Raw genomic sequence first — 7778 nt, 5'->3', positions numbered from 1 at the left:
TCATAATTATTCATGTCTCAAAACAGACACAAAATAGTATCTTTAGCCTCGATCTTTAGCCTCGATAGCGCGCGGAAATATATTTAACGTTAACCTAGCTAAACTGCTATGCTTCTGCCTGTGAAATATATTTGAAATGTCAATAGCTGATCAATTAACACAGGTTTATGTTACTGTATGCTAGATGTGAACTAAGTTATATAATTACTTCAGCTCTCAACTATTATTTATTGGGACCGGTCTACTTTCTGTTCCCAGAGTCAGAACTAAACATGGAGAAGCAGCGTTCAGTTTTTCTGCTCCACATATCTGGAACAAAGTCCCAGAAAGATGCAGGTCTGCTGAGACCCTCAGCTCATTTAAATCAAGACTGAAGACTTTTCTGTTTGCTGCTGCCTTTAATTGAACCACATTCAATTCATATATTAATCAATGTCCTGCATTTCTGCATTTTACTACTGCATTTTATTTCTTGCACTGTTTTTTTATGTTTTAATGAATGTTCTTAATTGTTTTTAAATCTCATTTTCTTTTGCCTTATGTTTTGATGCTTTTAATGGTTTTATGTGAAGCACTTTGAATTACCTTGTTGTTGAAATGTGCTATACAAATAAACTTGCCTTGCCTTGCCTTGCCTTTATTAAAACTTTTTTACGAATTAAAACATGATGCCATTGCTACACGAGCAGTTAACTGAATGCAATGTTTGCTAACATTAAAAAATTCCCTTCGGTTAGAGCGGCTTCGGGCTCCATGTTTATAGCCGCTGTCTGGTGGGGTATGTAAGAAATTTGAGCAAAAAACTGTAGTTAGTAGATATAATAAAAGTGTTTAATAATTCATAATTAAGAATCCATAATTAGTCATAATCATAAGGGTTTTGGGAATGCATAATTAAGATAAACATAAAGTGATGTAGGATTAGTAGCTAAAAGAAATGAAGCTTCTGCCAAGTTTGCAGAAGTCTAGTTTATATACTGAAGGATTATCATAGAAGGAATTAAGCAATGACTGAGAATTTGAATGTGTTAGCTGCTCAGGGAGAGAGAGATGTGGAGGCAGGCGTTTACTGAGGTGTGAGAGGAGGTAGCCAATAGAAATTGAGATAGACGGAAGGGGAGGAGTCGCGAACGAATATGTGGGCGGAGTTAGAAGTGTTTTTTATGCCTCTTTCTAGCATGCGGTTTCCTGGGACGGCTGTGTCTCATGGGACCAGAGGTAGTTTTTTTCCAAAGGGGGTTAATATTGTAATATTTCGTAGGAGTATGTACTCCAATGTTTAACTGTAATCGTACTTTCATCAGTGGAATTAAATTCCTTATAATTGTAAACCAGCCTTGGTAGATTTCTTATTGCAACGTGTCGTCTGCACAAAGCAGCCGGACACACGTGCTCCGGCCTTCTCCCTGTGGGGTGTGAGTTTCAGCCTCGACAGGTAAGACAGTAAATAAACGTGTGTTTGTAACTGTAGCTTGCAAGTTAAGGTCAGAAAGCGGTGTTAACTGTTGAAGATCAGTCCTGACAATTTCAGGCACAGTGAAATGTAGTTATTTAAAATTAAAAGCTCTTTGTCCCGGACTGATCTTGTGTAGATTTAAATCCTTGGTGAAAGTGTGTGTATATAGTGATTTTATTCTGACCATACTTGTGTCTCTGCCCCAACAGGAAACCAAGAGGGAACAAAGTACATGTTCAACTCCAAAGGACTGTTTCCTGTTCCCTTCGGAAGGATAACCAGACGACGATACAAAATCAGAGTGAAGCTCGGCTTCTTAGGAATGCTGATGGCCAAAGCCATTATGGACTTCAGATTGGTAAGCACCTCTATTTTCTGTTCTGTTTTTTAAATCCATCAGTACATTCATCTTATTTAGATCTGTTGCAGTCAGAGCTTTCAGGCATCAAGGTGTCTGCTGGCAGTCAACTACACTGTTGTTATTTCAAATATTGGTCCTAATATATCTTTCAACATTTAAAACATTGTATTTTCATGCACATTTTCATTTGAACTGACTTCCTAAACCACTTTCCTCTCGCTCCTTCTGGCTGGACCTGCCTCTGGGGCTCCGTTTTTTAAGTGGATGCTCCGGCACGAGGAGTCCATCAGCTCCCATGACCTGGTGAACATTGACCCCGGTGTGGCGAAGTCCATCCAGCACTTGGAGGATGTTATCCACCAAAAGAAGAGGTTGGAACAGGACCGGTCACAGGTGAAGCACAGCACATATGACTTTTCATGAAAGCAACTAAAAGTACATCATTAGTCTCCATTGTAGTCCTGAAATACATTATTTTTCCATCTGTCTCTTTGTTTGTGTGCAACAGACAAGGGAGACCCTACAGCAGGCCCTGGAGAGCCTGAACATGAACGGCTGCTCAGAGGAAAACTGAGGCTGCTCCTCGTTTCTTCTTCCATACATCCCTTCATCCCTACCCTACATCCCTTCATCCCTCTACCTCGACCACTACCCCACATCCCATCATCCCTCTACCCTACTCCCCTTCATTCCTCGACCCCTTCCGCTTCTTGAATTTAACAATCACTCCACTATGCAATAAACCTCTCGAAACTCATACTGTTATTGGCCTGGTCCTTGTTAGTGAATAATGGTCTGGACTCTTTAACTGATGGTCTATACATCTTTATTGAACACACCGTAAGAACTATGAGGAAAATAAATAAAGACAAACGTTATTGAACACTGTTCAGCATCTTCCCTATCCTTCCCTCTAACATGCTACATTTAACCACACGGTGGAGCCTTCGAGTGGAAACAGCAGTTTGTTAGCTTGAGCTCTTTCATCAATTGATACAAAACAGAAAAACAGTAGCAACCTAAAACAATATTTTCCAAAGAATAAGTTTGAACAGGTACTAAATCATATCGGCCAGGTGCTAAACTAACAAACCCGTAACCTTCATCCTTGTTTTTAATCACTTTTTCCGTCCCTTTAGTGACTTTTCGTTTCGTACCGCTTCTTACTACCTACTTCCGGTTTTGTACCTTCAAAATCAAAGCGCAACAGGAAATGCACCGACTGCAGTGACAAAACATCCAAAATAAGACATACAAAATGAACACTTTAAATACCCTACATTCTCAGAGATCGTTTACATGATATTTCTTATATGTTCTATACAGCTAAATCAGCCTGGGGTCAAATTGACTCCAAAGAACACCGATGTGTACAGGACATTGAAAACATATGTTAATTTCATGTTTACCCAGTTGTCCCCATTAAATTAGGAGAAGTCATTAAATATGAAGCAAAAAAAATGTAAATCATTTATTTGGAGACGTTGAACATTGAATGGGGTCAAATTGACCGGAGGGTTGAGATCAGGAAAGGTAGAGACTGGCGCTCGTGGGCCGCAATCAACAGTTTCTCCTCCAATCTCTCCATGCTGGAATAGTCGGGCAGGATCAGGCAGTTGTAACAGGTCCTGACCATCGGGAAGAAGTCATCCTGGTTCTTTGCCTCGATTGTCTGCCGCATAACCGTCAGATGGGGTTTCAGGCTCCGGAAACCTGAGACACAAGAGCCAGTTAACGGGCAAAGTTTATGACCACAATGATTATAGTGCCCACAATACTTTAATAGTATTTGGGGAAACCGGATTGAAAATGATATATATATATATATATATATATATATATATATATATATATATATATATATATATATATATATATATATATATATATAATATATATATATATATATATATATAATATATATATATATATATATATATAATACTTTAATACTTTAATGAGGTGATGTGATACATAATATATATTTATGATGGAGACGTTGACTTCCTCTTTCACATTGGAACTGGACAACTTTAATAGTATTTGGGGAAACCGGATTGAAAATGATATATATATATATATAATATATTATATATATATAATATATTATATATATATATATATATATATATAAATATAATATATTATATATATATATATATACATATATATAATATATTATATATATATATATAATATATTATATATATATATAATATATTATATATATATATATATATATATATATAATATTATATATATATATAATATATTATATATATATATATATATATATAATATATATATAATATATATATATATATATATATATAATATATAATATATATATATATAATATATATATAATATATATATATATATATATATATATATATATATATATATATATATATCATTTTCAAGAAAGTGAAAGAGGAAGTCAACGTCTCCATCATAAATATATATTATGTATCACATCACCTCAACCTTAGGTACCTCTGTCTTAAGCCATTGTCTGGTAATAGCTTTTTATACTCTTCATTAATGTACCTAAATATATATTTGTCTCCCAATCTTGTAATTCCTATGTTCATTTTCCCCAAATATAACACCTCAATGTAACCCTCAGTATCTTCTCCATACCTTTGGAGTTCATAGATTTGAATGAACACGATGAATTCAAACCTTTGCATATTAGTTTACATTAGTAGTTTACTTATTTAATTATTAATTTTAACTAAGCATATCGATCTCCACTGTTCGCACTTTTCTTCGGTTGCATGTCCCGATGGCAGCCGGCCGATTCTACGCATTGTTTGCAATAAGCGAAATCCCGCTCTCAATAAATCATCAATGTGGGACGGACAAAGGAAAAGACCGCTTCACACATCAACGTGGGACAAACGTTTCACTCAGGAACTGGTACAGAAGTGCACTTACGCGATGGAAAACTCCGACCTAAGTTGAAAGGACGCGCGGACCCGGGCCAGAAAGAATTACTGCCGACGGGCCTCCAATGGCCGTCTGTTTGTTTCTTAGTTTGCTGGTACGTAACGTTACATATTATGGAGGATGAGTATCCAGCAACCCAGGTGACAGATGGCTAACTAGCTGTTGTATGTGGAGTGGATGTGAATGAGGTCCACATTAATACATAGACGAGCAATACAAATCTCAAAATGAAGAAAATCTGATTGAGAACTTGGCTGCTTCTTGCATTTTAAAAAGGTCGTGTACTGTGGACCTGTCATTGCTTGGTATGAAATGAATAATTAAATAAGTAAATGTAAACAAATATGCAAAGCTCCTGGTTAGCTCTAGTCGTATATTTACAAATGTTTTACATCCAACCATGTTCTCCTGAAGGAGAATGTCTTTGTTTGTTTGTTTGTTTCTTCCATGAATGATAGGGGTGTAACAATACGCGAATTCGTATTGAACTGTTCGGTACGAGGCTCACGGTTCGGTACGCATGACGAACCGAACAATACGTTTGAACAAAAAAAGATTTTTTTCTTTTTTTTTAACCAGGTAGTCCCATTGAGATTAAAAATCTCTTTTGCAAGGGAGACCTGGCCAAGACAGGCAGCAACACAAGAAACACATAGTTAGACAGAAAAACACAGAACAAGACAAGTTAAAATAAATTAAAAGTTATAATAATAGTATAATATAATAATAGTAATAGTATAATAATGCTAGTGCATTTGGAAAATGCAGAATCTTAAATTGTGGGAAATATTATGTTTTCGGTGGAGCCACTGTTCTCAAACTGGCAGCGTGCTCTCTGACACGCCCACCACCAAAGAAACACGTTCTACTCCTGTCGGCACTTCTGCGTTGTGAGACACGCTACAGTGTAGCACAGTTTTAATGAATAAATATATTTTAAAATCAAGTACATTTCTCTGGCATTTATAGTTTTCTACTGAACCGAAACATATCGAACCGTGGCTCCACTGTATCGTACCCAACCCAACCGAACCGTGAATTCTGTGAACCGTTACACCCCTAATGAATGAATGGCTGAGAGGTTTGTATTTAACAGTACATTGTTCCAGCCGACGGAACAAATATTATTTAACAGTACATTGTTTGCATCTTGCAATAAATATTGATATGTTCTTGGATCACTTTGTGTTGTGTCTATTTGCCTTTTCTGTTCAAAAACGAGGCACTGCTGGCCTTTCAATGTCATTCATAAATGCTTTGTAAGGCATAAATAGTCCTCACTTTAGATGAGGTCACACAAAATACTTTACTAAGGAGTAGTAACTACCGTAATAAATCATGAATTGCAGTATTAATATGCGTTTACAAAGCATATATTAACATAATAAATCATATATATATATATATATATATATATATATATATATATATATATATATGCATGAATAATGTACATCTAAATAAGTTATTAATCATTTACTAACACTTTATAAATCATCTTATTAATCATCAACAACGCCTTAATAATTTGTTTGTAAAATATATAATACTTCATTTACCAATGGGGAATCCATCATCAAGTATGAAAACACAATAATGAAAGACATAATAGACAAGCTTATTAGTCAAGAATAAAACATTTATAACTGTTGTTATGAACTGCATACTAATGAATTATTAATGTGGGAACAATGCTTTATAAATGATGAATTAAGTGTTTACTCATACTTAACGAATGCTTCATAGTGTGTAGTTATTATAAAGTGTTACCGAAGTGTCCAGTACAGAAGTCTTCAGTACACAGATGTATTCAGGCTGTGTACAGGAAGTTGTGTCCACATCCGTAGAGTCTTTAGAGTTGTGTAGTACAGCAGGGAGGTTATTCACCGCTGCTCCCTCCTCTCTTCTTCTTGGCCACCTCGTCGATCTGCCTCATCCTCCTCTCCAAGACCTCCAGCCTCTTGGCCTCGTTGCGTTCTCGCTCCTGAGCCCGGAGCTCCTCCACATCCTGGAAGAACCTGTGTCTGCATGATGGAGGAAGAGGAGGAGGAGGAAGAAGCATTATGTTGATGAATGATGGGGGGTAAAACACTGCATCATTATGGAAGTGCAGGATTCTGTGTATTTGGAGTTTAATCCATGCATTTCCATGGATTAACAGTCAGGAGATCTTAAAGGACATTCTATGCAGCTCTTTGTCATCTTTTGGTTTTAGACTGTTTTATGTTTCAGTTGGGAAAAAGAAATCCTGAGGGAACAACTTCTTCAAAGATGTATCAATCAATTGAGTAAATAATTAACAGATTTACCAATAATTAAAATAGTAATAAATTGCAACCCTGTTTTGTTTGTTTTGCGGTTTCTTTATTTCTAATATATAGTTTATTTGGTGTCATTAACATTATACCATCGTTAAATACACAAACATCCACATAACTGTCTAATATTGCATATGTATTATATAATATAGAGTGATGTTCTTATGCACTTTGTAGGTTACAGTATGTAGCTGCTGATTACTGATATCTGTAGTTTCATATTATAAAGATGAATAAGGGAATGAGGGGAAACACTTCAGACGCATCAGAAAACACTGCAGGTTTACGATACATGGTTATCTATAAGGCCCCCTTTAATATTATATACTTAACACTTCCAGGTGACAGTTAATGCAACCAAAACATGCACTAAAATCATAACTTGCCTGTTGAAGAAAGCGGTGGCTAGTCCCACGATCAGCGTCCCAAATAAAATGGGTTTAGTTCGACGCTTCACAGCTGACAGTTGGTGTTGCTTCATGACAGCTAAATACTAAAGAAACAGCTACAGGCCGAAATATAAACAGTTTTTAGCTGACCTCCAAAGCGACCATTAGCTAACTGCTACAGTTACACGCCTCCTTCTTGGAGTGCAGTTAGTCACGTAACACCACTTCCGTTTCCCACGTTTTATGAACCCAAATTATCCCGCCCAAAAAAATATAATACACATTCAACCAATAACGCCTAA

At 36.1% G+C, this 7778-nt stretch overlaps 1 long non-coding RNA gene across 1 annotated transcript; it reads right to left on the bottom strand.

The window, feature by feature from the left end:
• Window positions 1–2733: 2733 nt before the first annotated feature.
• On the bottom strand, window positions 2734–7659 carry LOC306795228. The gene is made up of 3 exons (XR_013772969.1): window positions 7474–7659; window positions 6540–6793; window positions 2734–3530 (listed from the first exon to the last, which is right to left on the bottom strand). It is a non-coding gene; the product is annotated as an uncharacterized lncRNA (long non-coding RNA).
• Window positions 7660–7778: the final 119 nt, after the last annotated feature.

The sequence above is a fragment of the Melanostigma gelatinosum genome, assembly GCF_949748355.1.
Source record: "Melanostigma gelatinosum genome assembly, chromosome: 21".
Classification (NCBI taxonomy): Eukaryota; Metazoa; Chordata; class Actinopteri; order Perciformes; family Zoarcidae; genus Melanostigma; species Melanostigma gelatinosum.
This window is presented reverse-complemented; position numbering and strand designations above follow the sequence as displayed.